We start from the raw sequence: 16,514 nt of genomic DNA, 5'->3' as shown, positions 1-16,514 counted from the left end.
ATGTGATGAGGGAGCTAGAGAGCAGGAGGTCTTGGGAGGAACAAAGTGGGCGATTAGGTTGGTATTTTGAGACTAGGCTAGTGATGTAGCTGGGGGCAGAGTTGTGGATGGCTTTGTAAGTAAGTGTTAGTATTTTGAATTTAATTCGTTGGGCAAGTGGCAGCCAATGGAGGGATTGGCAGAGAGGGGTAGCAGACACTGTGCGGTTTGTAAGGTGTATGAGTCTGGCAGCAGCATTCATGATGGACTGAAGGGGGGATAGTCTATTTAAAGGTGAGCCAATGAGGAGGGAGTTGCAGTAGTCAAGGCGAGAGATAACCAGGGAGTGAATCAGGAGCTTTGTGGTTTCATTGGTTAGAAAAGGACGTAGTTTAGAGATGTTGCAGCGGTTGAGGCGGCAAGCTTTGGAAAGTGATTGGATGTGGGGCTGAAAGGAGAGTTCAGAGTCCAGGATAACACCTAGCACCCTGACATGTGGGGCTGGGTGGATGGTTGTGCCATTACTCATGACAGAGAAGTCAGGGGAAGAGGCACATGGGGGAGGAAATATTATAAGTTCGGTTTTGGACAAGTTGAGTTTAAGGAAGTGTTGTGACATCCATACAGATATGTCTGTTAGTAAGTTGGTGATGCGTGAGGAGACTGATTGAGTGAGTTGAGGGGTGGAGAGATAGATTTGTGTGTCGTCAGCGTAGAAATGATATTGAAAGCCAAGAGAGACTATCAGCTGACCCAGGGAAGAGGTGTAGATTGAAAATAAAAGAGGTCCAAGAACAGAACCTTGGGGGACTCTGACAGAGAAGGGAAGAGGAGTGGAGGAAGTAGAATTGTAAGTGACACTGAAGGTGCGTTGGGATAGGTAGGATGAGAGCCACTGAAGAGCACAGTCACGGAGACCAAGGGAGTAAAGTTTTTTGAGGAGGAGAGGGTGGTCAACCATGTCAAATGCAGCTGAAAGGTCCAGAAGTAGGAGTACAGAATAGTGTCCGTTGGTTTTTGCAGTTAGTAGGTAATTTGTGAGTTTTAAAAGAGCAGTTTCTGTTGAGTGTTGAGGGCGAAATCCAGATTGAAGGGGATCAAGAAGGTTGTTTTTAATGAGGTAGTCACTCAGTTGGTTGTAAACCAGACGTTCAAGGAGTTTAGAGGAAAATGGGAGCAAGTAGATAGGGCATAGGTTGTTAGGATTAGTAGGGTCCAAGTATGGGGTGACCAGTGCATGTTTTAGAGCATTGGGGAAAATGCTAGAGGTGAGGGAGAGATTGAAGATGTGAGTTAGAGAGTGTAGTATAGAGTCAGATGGCAACCGTAGTGTTTGAGAGGGAATAGGATCCAGGGGGCAGGTGGTTAGGTGGGCATTAGAAAGGAGTTTAGCAACTTCATCTGTAGTAGCAGTTTTGAATAAGGGGAGCGTTGAGAGTACCTGTTGTAGTGGGGTCTTAACTGGGGGAGATACCTGTAGAGTGGAGATTTCATCACAGATTGTATCAATCTTGTTTTTGAAGTGATTAGCAAACTCCAGGGCAGTGAGTGAGTCAGTGGGTGGAGGCAGTGGAGGACGGAGTAGAGAGTTGAAGGTAGAGAAAAGTTTACGGGGACTGGACGAGAAGGTGTTAATAAGAGTTGTAAAATAGGTCTGCTTGGCAGTGTGGGGGAAAGAGTAGTATTTTTGGAGGGCAGACTTGTATTGGTTGAAGTCTTTTGCCGCGTACACACGGGCGGACTGTATGGCGTACTTAGTCCGTCGAAACACATTTCAGCGGACAGTCCGCTCGTGTGTGGGCTTCAGCGGACTTTTTCAGCGTGCAGTCTGGCGTACTAAGTATTTCGGATTTTTCGAAATTCTGTCCGTCGTACTTTGGTTTCAGCGGACAATCCGCTCGTCAGTAGGCTAGTTCGACGGACTAAGAATGGTGCATGCTCAGAAAGGATTTACACGGCGGAAGGGTGCTTTGCTGTGTATTGGACTTCCTATTTCTAGTCCCGTCATACGTGCTGTACACGTCATCGCGCAAGCTTTCGACGGACTGTTTGTGCATCCGTGTGTGGTCAAGTTCGTTCAGTCGAAAGTATGACGGACTGTCCGTCGGATTGTATGACGGACTAAGTACGCCATACAGTCCGCCCGTGTGTACGCGGCTTTTGCGAGACTTGGTCTTGTGCCACAGACGTTCAAGAGCGCGACTACGTTTTTTGAGAATTTATGTGTCATCTGTTTGCCAGGGTTGTAGGGGTCGAGGCCTGATTCTGCGTGTAGTGATTGGAGCAAGCTTGTCCAGGGTGGAGGACAGGGTTTTATTGTAGATGGAAGTGGCTTGGTTGGGGCAGGACAGGGGAGAGATTTTGTCATAGAGGTGGTCAGCAGCAGAATAGAGGAGAGAAGAGTTGAAGTTGCAAAAGTTTCTATGGGTGATGGTTAGGCGATTGGAGGGAAAGGTGTTGGAAGACAGGGAGAGAGAGAAATTAATTAGGTGATGGTCGGAAAGAAGAGAAGGTTTATTTGAGAAGTTGCATGGAGTGCAAAGGTAGAAGATTACAAGGTCAAGGGTGTTGCCATCAGAATGAGTAGAAGCTTTAGAAGTTTAGAAGTAGCAGGAGTGTTTGTATTAGCAGGGATGTTGAAATCACCGCGAAGGATTGTGGGAATTTCTGAAGACAGAAAGTAGGGTAGCCAGGCAGAATAGACGTATACAGTAAGCTTCAAATGATGAGAGGGAAAGAGAGGGAGGGGAGTGAATAACCTGGAAGGTGCATTGGGGGATAGGAGGAGTCCCACTCCACCTCCCTTGCGTCCATTAGGCCTAGGGGAGTGAGTCCAGTGAAGGCCACCCTGGGAGAGGGAAGCGGAAGAAGGGGTATCAGATTCGTGGAGCCAGGTTTCTGTGAGAGCAAGTAGATTAAAGGAATTAGTGACAAAGAGGTCATGAACAGCCGTGAGTTTGTTGCAGACAAAGCAAGCGTTCCAAAGGACGCAGGAGAGGGGGAAGCTGGTGTTGGGAAGAAGAGGAATCAATACTAAATTGCATAGATTGCGACTGCCGGAGGGTATAGGGTGATGGGTGTGTTGGGTACAGTTAAATAAGGGAGGCCCAGGGTTAGGGGAAATATCTCCAGTGGCTAGAAGTAGAAAAGTAAGGGAGGTAATATGAGAGTAGGATTTGTATGAGGGGACATGCTTCAGTATCCTGGGGTGTTTGTTAGCAAGTGGTCTTAGAGTTAGAAAGAGGTGATGAGTGCAGTAGTAAGGAGAGGGGAGAAGTGATGGCGATATGTACAGATTGTGGGGTGGAGCAGGGGGGTGAAGAAAAGGGAGTTTGAGGAGAGAGGCTGCAATTGTGAAAAGGAGGAGAAGTAAAGAGTGCATGTTTCAGAGAGGAAGGTGAGATCATTTGGAAATTAGGTTACCTGCAGTCTGCTGTGGATTGCTTTGTGCAAATCACTGAAGTGCAAGAGCAGAAGTGCCACTTATTTAAAGAACCCCACTTCTTTGGAAGAACCCCTTGTTGAAGGCCTTGTTTTTATACTGTGTTGGGTGTGGGTTGAATCTGGCAATTAATCAATCAGGAGGTAATATTGGGCACACAGCTAGCAGAGCAAATCTTTTCAGATCACATTCAAATTGAAAGAGGACCAAAAGGCCAAAGTTGTAAAGATACGAGAACCCATAATTTAGGTAAGACTTAATAGCTAGATAAACATTGAAATAATGTGAGCATGCCTACAGATTGAGATTGAAACAGCAGTGACAAACAGATTTACCAAAGAAGCATGTGAGCAGTAAAGTCAGTGTTCAGTTTGAAGTAGATGGGTGTATAAACGCAGATTTACCAAAGAAGCATGTGAGCAGTAAAGTCAGTGTTCAGTTTGAAGTAGATGGGGGTATAAACGCAGATTTACCAAAGAAGCATGTGAGCAGTAAAGTCAGTGTACAGTTTGAATTAGATGGGGGTATAAATTCAGATTTACCTGTGAAGAGAGAAGAAAATGTTCAGATGGATCTTATAAGAGCAGAAGTGCCACTTAATTAAAGAACCCCGCTTCTTTGGAAGAACCCCCTGTATGTGCAGCCCCCTGTAAAGGTCCTTGTAAGGACTGGTGTAGGTGTACAATATATAGGGTGCTGGTGCAGGGCTGTGCTGCAGATTACTGCCTTATTCTGCAGCAGTCCTATATGTAGTGACTGAGGGACAGTCTGCAAATCACTAGCTACTAGGTCCACAAAGGTCCTTGTAAGGACTGGTATAGGTGTACAATATATAGGGTTGTGGTGCACTGCTGCTAACTTCTGTCCTATTCTGCAGCAGTCTTTTATCAGTGTAGTGACTGAGGGACAGTCTGCAAATCACTAGCTACTAGGTCCACAAAGGTCCTTGTAAGGACTGGTATAGGTGTACAATATATAGGGTTGTGGTGCACTGCTGCTAACTTCTGTCCTATTCTGCAGCAGTCTTTTATCAGTGTAGTGACAGAGGGACAGTCTGCAAATCACTAGCTACTAGGTCCACAAAGGTCCTCGTAAGGACTGGTATAGGTGTACAATATATATGGTTGTAGTGCACTGCTGCTGACTGCTGCCCTATTTTGCAGCAGTCTTTTATCAGTGTAATGACTGAGGTACAGTCTGAAAATCACTAGCTACTAGGTCCACAAAGGTCCTTTTAAGGACTGGTATAGGTGTACTATTTGGTGTGCAGTATACAGGTGTGTAATACACGTATAAAATACTTGCACATATAGAAAGCATAGTATAGTGTGTTTCCACTGTGCAGTATTGTGACTGCTGAGCGGTTCTACAGGGATACTACAAAGAGTGACAAACGCAATAAAAAAAAGTATTATAACTGGTGTGATAGACCAGTGGCCCCCAAAAACGACAGATTGAAGTGGGGTGTTATATACCTTCTCCCACATACATACTGCACTTCTCTAGAGACTTTTGTCACAGGGTCATTTAAAAAATGACAGGCAGAAGAAGAGGCAGGCCCTTCCGCATGGGTGGTAGGGGTAGGGCAGGAACAACAGGCTTGAGCCAAAGTGGCAATTTGCAGAAGGTGCGTGCAATTACGTCAAAGGACGCACCAGACTTGGTTGAATGGCTCACTCAGCCTTACTCTTCTGCACCCTCCTCCTCCTCTCGATCTGCACCCTCTTCTTCACTCTCTGCTGTGTGCACCCCCAAAGACACTACCACCAACCCCACCACCACCATATACCTTCCGCTTGAGTCACAGGAATTATTTTCCGATCCATATCAAGACATTTCCGATGCGCAGCCACTCTTGGCATTGGATCAGGAAGAGGAGGTAGCAACAACCACCACTCAGCAGTCTGACGACAGTACCCAGATCAGCCCAAGGAGGAGGTTGGTCCCCACTGTTGCTGCCTACTCCGAGATCTCTAATTGTAGCGATGGAGAAGGTGACGTTGATGATGACGTGTCTAGTGATGTCACGTGGGAACCCACAAGAGAGGAAGAGGTGGGGAGTTCAGAGGGAGATATGGACCAGCAGATAAGGAGAAGCAGGAAGAACTTAGATCACACATGAGGGACAACCAGACTCCGAATGTATCAGGAGCGAGGCATCAACCATGTATGGTCACATCTGGCGCTCCCAGGACGCTGGCACATGGCTCCGCAGTGTGGGCTTTTTTTAACATGTCCGCTGCTGACAATAGTGTTGCCATCTGCAATCTTTGTAGTCAACGCATAAGTCGCGGTAAGCCCAACACTCACCTAGGGACGACCGCCTTAAGAAGGCACATGAGCTGCCATCACCGAGCCCAGTCGGAGCAACGGAACACACAAAGCCACACTCCAGGCTCTCACCATCCAGCCTCTTCTTCTACTTCTCCTCTCTCCTCACAATTGTCCTCCACTCCCCCTTCCATCACGCCATCCTCACTTTTTTCTGCAAAAAGGCAGGCTTCCGTGTGCCAAATGTTCGAGCGTAAAAAAATGATGACGCCGGCTAACCCTCTTGTCCAACGGTTGGCGGCTGGCTTGTCAGAACTGATAGCCCGCCAACTACTGCCATATAAACTGGTGGACTCGGAGGCCTTTCGAAAATTTGTGGCCATTGGAACACCACAATGGAAGGTCCCAGGAAGGAAGTTTTTCTCACAGAAGTGCATCCCAGAGCTATATGGCCATGTTCAGTGTGAAGTGAATGTATCTCTGGCACACAGTGTCGATGCCAAGATACATCTGACCACAGACACGTGGTCTAGCAAACACGGGCAGGGAAGGTATATCACGTTTACTGCCCACTGAGTGAACTTTCTGACGGCTGTCAAGCATGTAACCCGTGGCACCCGTGTAAATTTGGTTTTACCGCCACGGATTGCATGCAGGCCTTCCTCTTCTTCTCCTCCTCCTACTCCATCCTCCTCCCTCTCCTCCTCGGCTGACTCCTCCTTTTCTGCTGATCCTAGCGTCTCTTCCGTTGCGCCGCCCAAGCTCCCCAGAACCTATTTGACATGCCAAGTGAGATGTTGCCATGCTGTGCTGCTTCTGTTGTGCCTGGAAGCCAAGAGCCACACTGGCCCTGCACTCCTTTCAGCTTTGCATTCACAGGCAGATCAGTGGCTAACACCGCTCAATTTGACAGTTGGTAAAGTGGTGTGTGACAACGGTGCCAATCTGCTTAGCGCATTCAAACAGGGCAAAATTATGCACGTGCCATGCATGGCACACATCTTAAACTTGGTCGTGCAGCGATTCGTTGTCAAATACCCTGGGGTCCAGGACATCTTGCGGCAGGCAAGGAAAATCTCGGCCCATTTCAGGAGATCTTACACGGCCATGGCTCGCCTTGCTGACATTCAGTGGCAACACAATCTGCCGGTCAGACGTCTTATTTCCGATTGCCCGATGTGATGGAACTCAACCTTCTATATGCTTGATAGGCTGCTCTGACAGAAATGTGCAGTTAACGTCTACCTGTACGAACTCTGCGGCAGAACAGGTTCTGGGGAGCTGGGGTTTTTTTCACCGCGGCAGTGGCTGCTCATGGCGACGCATGCAGACTTCTGCGCCATTTGATGAGATCACCAAACTGGTCAGTCGCAGCCATGGCACCATCAGTGACATGGTACCTTATGCCTTCTTTATGAAGCGTGCATTGCGTCGTGTCATTGATCAAGCCGTGGAGGAGCAGGAGCGGGAAGATGAGGAAGTCGCAATGCTGGATGAATTCCCAGGGTGGCTACTCTATCGGAGACAAAAACAGATGGACACCGGTGGCAAGAAAAAGCGCCCAGAGGCGATTCAGTTCGTATAGGTAGCGCTATATAAGTCATTCATTCATTCACAAGTCAACAACAGGAGTCTGAAGAGGAGTCAGAGGAGAATGGTGCCGGGGCGGATGAGGAAGAGCAAGAAGAGCATGCTTTAAACCTTTCTGGGATCCCTGTTGTTGTGCGTGGATGGGGAGAGGAGAACGAGGAGGACGACATTATCCTGGATGATGAGCAGGAGCTAGGCCACCACACCGCTTCCAGTTTAGTGCAAATGGGGGCCTTCATGCTCCAGTGTTTTAATAGGGACCCCCGTATAAAAAGCATAAGGGTCAAGGACCAGTACTGGGTGGCAACGTACTTAGACCCTCGGTACAAACACAAAATGGCAGAAATGTTATCACCGTCACAGAGGGCTGTCAGAATGGAGCACTTCCAGGCCTTGCTTCGAGAAATGCTGCATTCTGCTTTTGCGTGTGCGCTGGCAGAGGAGGAATTCCCACTCCCAGAGAAAGAGTTGCGGGTACTAATCCAACAGCGCCTGCAAGAAGAGGGCGGTTTGAAGATGTGTTGGTGTCTTCTGATATGAGGTCATTCTTTCAGCCGACCCATCCACAGGTCTCATCCGGATCCAGTATCATGGAACGCCTAGACCTACAGGTGTCCGACTACATCGGGTTAATGGCCAATGTGGACGCTCTGAGGAGTGATGAACCCCTGGACTACTGGGTGGGCAGGCTTGACCTCTGGCCAGAGCTTGCCCAATTTGCAATGGAACTCTTGGCTTGCCCCTCGTCCAGTGTCCTGTCCGAAAGTACGTTCAGCGCAGCAGGGGGGATCGTGACCGATAAGTGCACTCGCCTAGCTCACGACAGTGTGGACTACCTCACATTTATAAAAATGAATGAGGCATGGATCTCGGAGGAATTCAACACATGTGACCAGTAGACCATGTATATCTCTATAAACGATTTATTTAATCGAGCACACAGACCTTTTTTCTACATTTGGCTCACTTCCTTGTACAAAAAAAGCACACCGTACTATATGCTCGTACCCTCCTGTTTGAAGAGGTTGAGCTGTGTCATATTTTTGGGGCCCAGCAGCGAGTTGCTGGTATCAGTGCTGCTGTCAGGGCTCTCTGTCTCGGTACTGGTGTCAGTGCTCTCTATCATGGTGCTGGTGTCAGTGCACTCTATCACGGTGCTGGTGTCAGTGCTCTATATCACAGTGCTGGTGTCAGTGCACTCGATCACGGTGCTGGTGTCAGTGCACTCTAACACAGTGCTGGTGTCAGTGCTCTATATTACGGTGCTGGTGTCAGTGCACTCTATCACGGTGCTGGTGTCAGTGCTCTATATCACGGTGCTGGTGTCAGTGCACTCTATCATGGTGCTGGAGTCAGTGCTCTCATGGTGCTGGTGTCAGTGCACTCTATCACGGTGCTGGTGTCAATGCTCTATATATCACGATGCTGGTGTCAGTGCTCTATATCACGGTGCTGGTGTCAGTGCACTCTATCACGGTGCTGGTGTCAATGCTCTATATATCACGATGCTGGTGTCAGTGCACTATATCACGGTGCTGGTGTCAGTGCTCTATATCACGGTGCAGGTGTCAGTGCTCTATATCACGGTGCTGGTGTCAGTGCTCTATATCACAGTGCTGGTGTCAGTGCACTCTATCACGGTGCTGGTTTTAGTGCACTCTATCACGGTGCTGGTGTCAGTGCTCTATATCACAGTGCTGGTGTCAGTGCTCTATATCACGGTGCTGGTGTCAGTGCACTCTAACACGGTGCTGGTGTCAGTGCTCTATATCACGGTGCTGGTGTCAGTGCACTCTATCACGGTGCTGGTGTCAGTGCTCTATATCACAGTGCTGGTGTCAGTGCTCTATATCATGGTGCTGGTGTCAGTGCACTCTATCACGGTGCTGGTGTCAGTGCTCTCATGGTGCTGGTGTCAGCGCACTCTATCACGGTGCTGGTGTCAATGCTCTATATATCACGATGCTGGTGTCAGTGCTCTATATCACGGTGCTGGTGTCAGTGCTCTATATCACGGTGCTGGTGTCAGTGCTCTCATGGTGCTGGTGTCAGTGCACTCTATCACGGTGCTGGTGTCAATGCTCTATATATCACAATGCTGGTGTCAGTGCACTATATCACGGTGCTGGTGTCAGTGCTCTATATCACGGGGCTGGTGTCAGTGCACTCTCTCATGGTGCAGGTGTCAGTGCCTTATATCACGGTGCTGGTGTCAGTGCTCTCATGGTGCTGGTGTCAGTGCACTCTATCACGGTGCTGGTGTCAATGCTCTATTTATCACGATGCTGGTGTCAGTGCACTATATCATGGTGCTGGTGTCAGTGCTCTATATCACGGTGCTGGAGTCAGTGCACTCTATCACGGTGCTAGTGTCAGTGCTCTATATCACGGTGCTGGTGTCAGTGCACTCTCTCACGGTGCAGGTGTCAGTGCTCTATATGACGGTGCTGGTGTCAGTGCTCTATATCACAGTGCTGGTGTCAGTGCACTCTATCACGGTGCTGGTTTTAGTGCACTCTAGCACGGTGCTGGTGTCAGTGCTCTATATCACAGTGCTGGTGTCAGTGCTCTATATCACGGTGCTGGTGTCAGTGCACTCTAACACGGTGCTGGTGTCAGTGCTCTATATCACGGTGCTGGTGTCAGTGCACTCTATCACGGTGCTGGTGTCAGTGCTCTATATCACGGAGCTGGTGTCAGTGCTCTATATCACGGTGCTGGTGTCAGCGCACTCTATCACGGTGCTGGTGTCAATGCTCTATATATCACGATGCTGGTGTCAGTGCTCTATATCACGGTGCTGGTGTCAGTTCTCTATATCACGGTGCTGGTGTCAGTGCTCTATATCACGGTGCTGGTGTCAGTGCTCTCATGGTGCTGGTGTCAGTGCACTCTATCACGGTGCTGGTGTCAATGCTCTATATATCACGATGCTGGTGTCAGTGCTCTATATCACGGTGCTGGTGTCAGTGCACTCTATCACGGTGCTAGTGTCAGTGCTCTATATCACGGTGCTGGTGTCAGTGCTCTATATCATGGTGCTGGTGTCAGTGCTCTATATCACGGTGCTGGTGTCAGTGCACTCTCTCACGGTGCAGGTGTCAGTGCTCTATATCACGGTGCTGGTGTCAGTGCTCTCATGGTGCTGGTGTCAGTGCACTCTATCACGGTGCTGGTGTCAATGCTCTATATATCACGATGCTGGTGTCAGTGCACTATATCACGGTGCTGGTGTCAGTGCTCTATATCACGGTGCTGGTGTCAGTGCACTCTCTCACGGTGCAGGTGTCAGTGCTCTATATCACGGTGCTGCTGTCAGTGCTCTCATGGTGCTGGTGTCAGTGCACTCTATCACGGTGCTGGTGTCAATGCTCTATTTATCACGATGCTGGTGTCAGTGCACTATATCATGGTGCTGGTGTCAGTGCTCTATATCACGGTGCTGGAGTCAGTGCACTCTATCACGGTGCTAGTGTCAGTGCTCTATATCACGGTGCTGGTGTCAGTGCACTCTCTCACGGTGCAGGTGTCAGTGCTCTATATGACGGTGCTGGTGTCAGTGCTCTATATCATAGTGCTGGTGTCAGTGCACTCTATCACGGTGCTGGTTTTAGTGCACTCTAGCACGGTGCTGGTGTCAGTGCTCTATATCACAGTGCTGGTGTCAGTGCTCTATATCACGGTGCTGGTGTCAATGCTCTATATCACGGTGCTGGTGTCAGTGCACTCTATCACGGTGCTGGTGTCAGTGCTCTATATCACGGAGCTGGTGTCAGTGCTCTATATCACGGTGCTGGTGTCAGCGCACTCTATCACGGTGCTGGTGTCAATGCTCTATATATCACGATGCTGGTGTCAGTGCTCTATATCACGGTGCTGGTGTCAGTGCACTCTATCACGGTGCTGGTGTCAGTGCTCTATATCACGGAGCTGGTGTCAGTGCTCTATATCACGGTGCTGGTGTCAGCGCACTCTATCACGGTGCTGGTGTCAATGCTCTATATATCACGATGCTGGTGTCAGTGCTCTATATCACGGTGCTGGTGTCAGTTCTCTATATCACGGTGCTGGTGTCAGTGCTCTATATCACGGTGCTGGTGTCAGTGCTCTCATGGTGCTGGTGTCAGTGCACTCTATCACGGTGCTGGTGTCAATGCTCTATATATCACGATGCTGGTGTCAGTGCTCTATATCACGGTGCTGGTGTCAGTGCACTCTATCACGGTGCTAGTGTCAGTGCTCTATATCACGGTGCTGGTGTCAGTGCTCTATATCATGGTGCTGGTGTCAGTGCTCTATATCACGGTGCTGGTGTCAGTGCACTCTCTCACGGTGCAGGTGTCAGTGCTCTATATCACGGTGCTGGTGTCAGTGCTCTCATGGTGCTGGTGTCAGTGCACTCTATCACGGTGCTGGTGTCAATGCTCTATATATCACGATGCTGGTGTCAGTGCACTATATCACGGTGCTGGTGTCAGTGCTCTATATCACGGTGCTGGTGTCAGTGCACTCTCTCACGGTGCAGGTGTCAGTGCTCTATATCACGGTGCTGCTGTCAGTGCTCTCATGGTGCTGGTGTCAGTGCACTCTATCACGGTGCTGGTGTCAATGCTCTATTTATCACGATGCTGGTGTCAGTGCACTATATCATGGTGCTGGTGTCAGTGCTCTATATCACGGTGCTGGAGTCAGTGCACTCTATCACGGTGCTAGTGTCAGTGCTCTATATCACGGTGCTGGTGTCAGTGCACTCTCTCACGGTGCAGGTGTCAGTGCTCTATATGACGGTGCTGGTGTCAGTGCTCTATATCATAGTGCTGGTGTCAGTGCACTCTATCACGGTGCTGGTTTTAGTGCACTCTAGCACGGTGCTGGTGTCAGTGCTCTATATCACAGTGCTGGTGTCAGTGCTCTATATCACGGTGCTGGTGTCAATGCTCTATATCACGGTGCTGGTGTCAGTGCACTCTATCACGGTGCTGGTGTCAGTGCTCTATATCACGGAGCTGGTGTCAGTGCTCTATATCACGGTGCTGGTGTCAGCGCACTCTATCACGGTGCTGGTGTCAATGCTCTATATATCACGATGCTGGTGTCAGTGCTCTATATCACGGTGCTGGTGTCAGTGCACTCTATCACGGTGCTGGTGTCAGTGCTCTATATCACGGAGCTGGTGTCAGTGCTCTATATCACGGTGCTGGTGTCAGCGCACTCTATCACGGTGCTGGTGTCAATGCTCTATATATCACGATGCTGGTGTCAGTGCTCTATATCACGGTGCTGGTGTCAGTTCTCTATATCACGGTGCTGGTGTCAGTGCTCTATATCACGGTGCTGGTGTCAGTGCTCTCATGGTGCTGGTGTCAGTGCACTCTATCACGGTGCTGGTGTCAATGCTCTATATATCACGATGCTGGTGTCAGTGCTCTATATCACGGTGCTGGTGTCAGTGCACTCTATCACGGTGCTAGTGTCAGTGCTCTATATCACGGTGCTGGTGTCAGTGCTCTATATCATGGTGCTGGTGTCAGTGCTCTATATCACGGTGCTGGTGTCAGTGCACTCTCTCACGGTGCAGGTGTCAGTGCTCTATATCACGGTGCTGGTGTCAGTGCTCTCATGGTGCTGGTGTCAGTGCACTCTATCACGGTGCTGGTGTCAATGCTCTATATATCACGATGCTGGTGTCAGTGCACTATATCACGGTGCTGGTGTCAGTGCTCTATATCACGGTGCTGGTGTCAGTGCACTCTCTCACGGTGCAGGTGTCAGTGCTCTATATCACGGTGCTGCTGTCAGTGCTCTCATGGTGCTGGTGTCAGTGCACTCTATCACGGTGCTGGTGTCAATGCTCTATTTATCACGATGCTGGTGTCAGTGCACTATATCATGGTGCTGGTGTCAGTGCTCTATATCACGGTGCTGGAGTCAGTGCACTCTACCACGGTGCTAGTGTCAGTGCTCTATATCACGGTGCTGGTGTCAGTGCACTCTCTCACGGTGCAGGTGTCAGTGCTCTATATGACGGTGCTGGTGTCAGTGCTCTATATCATAGTGCTGGTGTCAGTGCACTCTATCACGGTGCTGGTTTTAGTGCACTCTAGCACGGTGCTGGTGTCAGTGCTCTATATCACAGTGCTGGTGTCAGTGCTCTATATCACGGTGCTGGTGTCAATGCTCTATATCACGGTGCTGGTGTCAGTGCACTCTATCACGGTGCTGGTGTCAGTGCTCTATATCATGGAGCTGGTGTCAGTGCTCTATATCACGGTGCTGGTGTCAGCGCACTCTATCACGGTGCTGGTGTCAATGCTCTATATATCACGATGCTGGTGTCAGTGCTCTATATCACGGTGCTGGTGTCAGTTCTCTATATCACGGTGCTGGTGTCAGTGCTCTATATCACGGTGCTGGTGTCAGTGCTCTCATGGTGCTGGTGTCAGTGCACTCTATCACGGTGCTGGTGTCAATGCTCTATATATCACGATGCTGGTGTCAGTGCTCTATATCACGGTGCTGGTGTCAGTGCACTCTATCACGGTGCTAGTGTCAGTGCTCTATATCACGGTGCTGGTGTCAGTGCTCTATATCATGGTGCTGGTGTCAGTGCTCTATATCACGGTGCTGGTGTCAGTGCTCTCATGGTGCTGGTGTCAGTGCACTCTATCACGGTGCTGGTGTCAATGCTCTATATATCACGATGCTGGTGTCAGTGCACTATATCACGGTGCTGGTGTCAGTGCTCTATATCACGGTGCTGGTGTCAGTGCACTCTCTCACGGTGCAGGTGTCAGTGCTCTATATCACAGTGCTGGTGTCAGTGCTCTATATCACGGTGCTGGTGTCAGTGCACTCTAACACGGTGCTGGTGTCAGTGCTCTATATCACGGTGCTGGTGTCAGTGCACTCTATCACGGTGCTGGTGTCAGTGCTCTATATCACGGTGCTGGTGTCAGTGCACTCTATCACGGTGCTGGTGTCAGTGCTCTCATGGTGCTGGTGTCAGTGCACTCTATCACGGTGCTGGTGTCAATGCTCTATATATCACGATGCTGGTGTCAGTGTTCTATATCACGGTGCTGGTGTCAGTGCACTCTATCACGGTGCTGGTGTCAGTGCTCTCATGGTGCTGGTGTCAGTGCACTCTATTACGGTGCTGGTGTCAATGCTCTATATATCACGATGCTGGTGTCAGTGCACTATATCACGGTGCTGGTGTCAGTGCACTCTATCACGGTGCTAGTGTCAGTGCTCTATATAACGGTGCTGGTGTCAGAGCACTCTATCACGGTGCAGGTGTCAGTGCTCTATATCACGGTGCTGGTGTCAGTGCTCTATATCACAGTGCTGGTGTCAGTGCACTCTATCATGGTGCTGGTGTCAGTGCTCTATATCACGGTGCTGGTGTCAGTGCTCTATACACGGTGCTGGTGTGAGTGCTCTATATCACGGTGCTGGTGTCAATGCATTCTATCATGGTGCTGCTGTCAGTGCACTCTATCATGGTGCTGGTGTCAGTGCTCTATATCACGGTGCTGGTGTCAGTGCTCTCATGGTGCTGGTGTCAGTGCTCTATATCACGGTGCTGGTGTCAGTGCTCTATACACGGTGCTGGTGTGAGTGCTCTATATCACGGTGCTGGTGTCAATGCATTCTATCATGGTGCTGCTGTCAGTGCACTCTATCATGGTGCTGGTGTCAGTGCTCTATATCATGGTGCTGGTGTCAGTGGTCTATATCACGGTGCTGATGATCATCTCCTGCACCCTCTTCATAGCCTACCCTGACCTTTCCTCTCCTCCATTGCCTCATGCGCTTGAGTCCTGAATTGTTAAAATTTCACAGATAAAAAAACATGTGTTATGTCAGTGGCCATGTGGTGGGACTATGTGTGCACAGCTAGTAAGAATTTTGTGGCTGGAAATATGAACTGTAGGTTTATAAAGTTCACCTGCCATTGAAGTCAATAGGGCCCACCGCAAACTTTGCGGTTCGCGGTTCGCGTTCGCGAAACGTCCCCTTCGGAAGTTTGTCCATCTCTAGATATGACGATTTTAACATCACTTCCCAAGTGGCTGTATAATATCACTTATAAACTATAATAATATTTGGCCAGTAGGTGGCGCAAGCGTAACAGCTAACCTAGAACAAACATAATTTATAGCTTAATAATGCAACAACACAATATACAAATTAAATTACAAGGTAATTCTCTTTTCTGAATCTCAGGAGTAGGGATGAGCCGAACACCCCCCGGTTCGGTTTTCACCAGAACTTTTGAACGGACCGCAAATTTGTACGAACGTTAGAACCCCATTGAAGTCTATGGGACTCGAACGTTCGAAATAAAAAGTGCTAATTTTAATGGCTAATATGCAAGATACTGTCCTAAAAAGGGTTTGGGGACCTGGCTCCTGCCCCAGGGGACATGGGTCAATGCCTAAAATGTTTTTAAAAATGGCCGTTTTGGCGGGAGCACTGATTTTAATGTCGATTAAAGTGAAAAAAGTGAAATATTCCTTTAACCACCTCAATACAGTGCAGTTACACCCCCGTCCTGACCAGACCAATTTTCAGCTTTCAGCGCTCTCACAGTTTGAATGACAATTACTCAGTCATCCAACACTGTATCCATATGAAACTTGCGTCCTTTTTTCCACACAAATAGAGCTTTCTTTTAGTGGTATTTAATCACTAGTGGGTTTTTTATTTTTTGTGCTATAAACAAAATAAAACGTAAATTTTGTGAAAAAAATGCCCTTTTCTTTGTTTCTGTCATACATTTTTGCTAATTAGTAATTTTTCTTCATAAATTTTGGCCAAAATTTATACTGCTACATATCTTTGGTAAAAATAACCCACATTAGTATATATTATTTGGTCTTTGTGAAAGTTATAGAGTCTACAAACTATGGTGCCAATCACTGAAAATTGATCACTTCTGATCAGGCCTTCAGTACATCAGGTGTACCTCATTTCTTGAGACACTAACAAGTCAGGAAAGTGCAAATACCCCCCAAATGACCCCTTTTTACAAAGTAGACATTCCAAGGCATTAAGTAAGTAGCATGGTGAGTTTTTTTAAGTTGTAATTTTTCCCACAATTCTTTGCAAAATGAAGATTTTTTTTTAATTATTATTATTTTTTACAAAATTGTCATATTATCAGGTTATTTCTCACACACAGCATATGCATACAACAAATTACACCCCAAAATACATTCTGCTACTC

This window comes from Lithobates pipiens, unplaced genomic scaffold (genome assembly GCF_037356315.1).
Source record: "Lithobates pipiens isolate NorthernLeopardFrog02 unplaced genomic scaffold, aLitPip1_a1.2 Scaffold_18, whole genome shotgun sequence".
In the NCBI taxonomy this organism is placed as follows: Eukaryota; Metazoa; Chordata; class Amphibia; order Anura; family Ranidae; genus Lithobates; species Lithobates pipiens.
Note: the sequence above shows the minus strand (reverse complement) of the source record.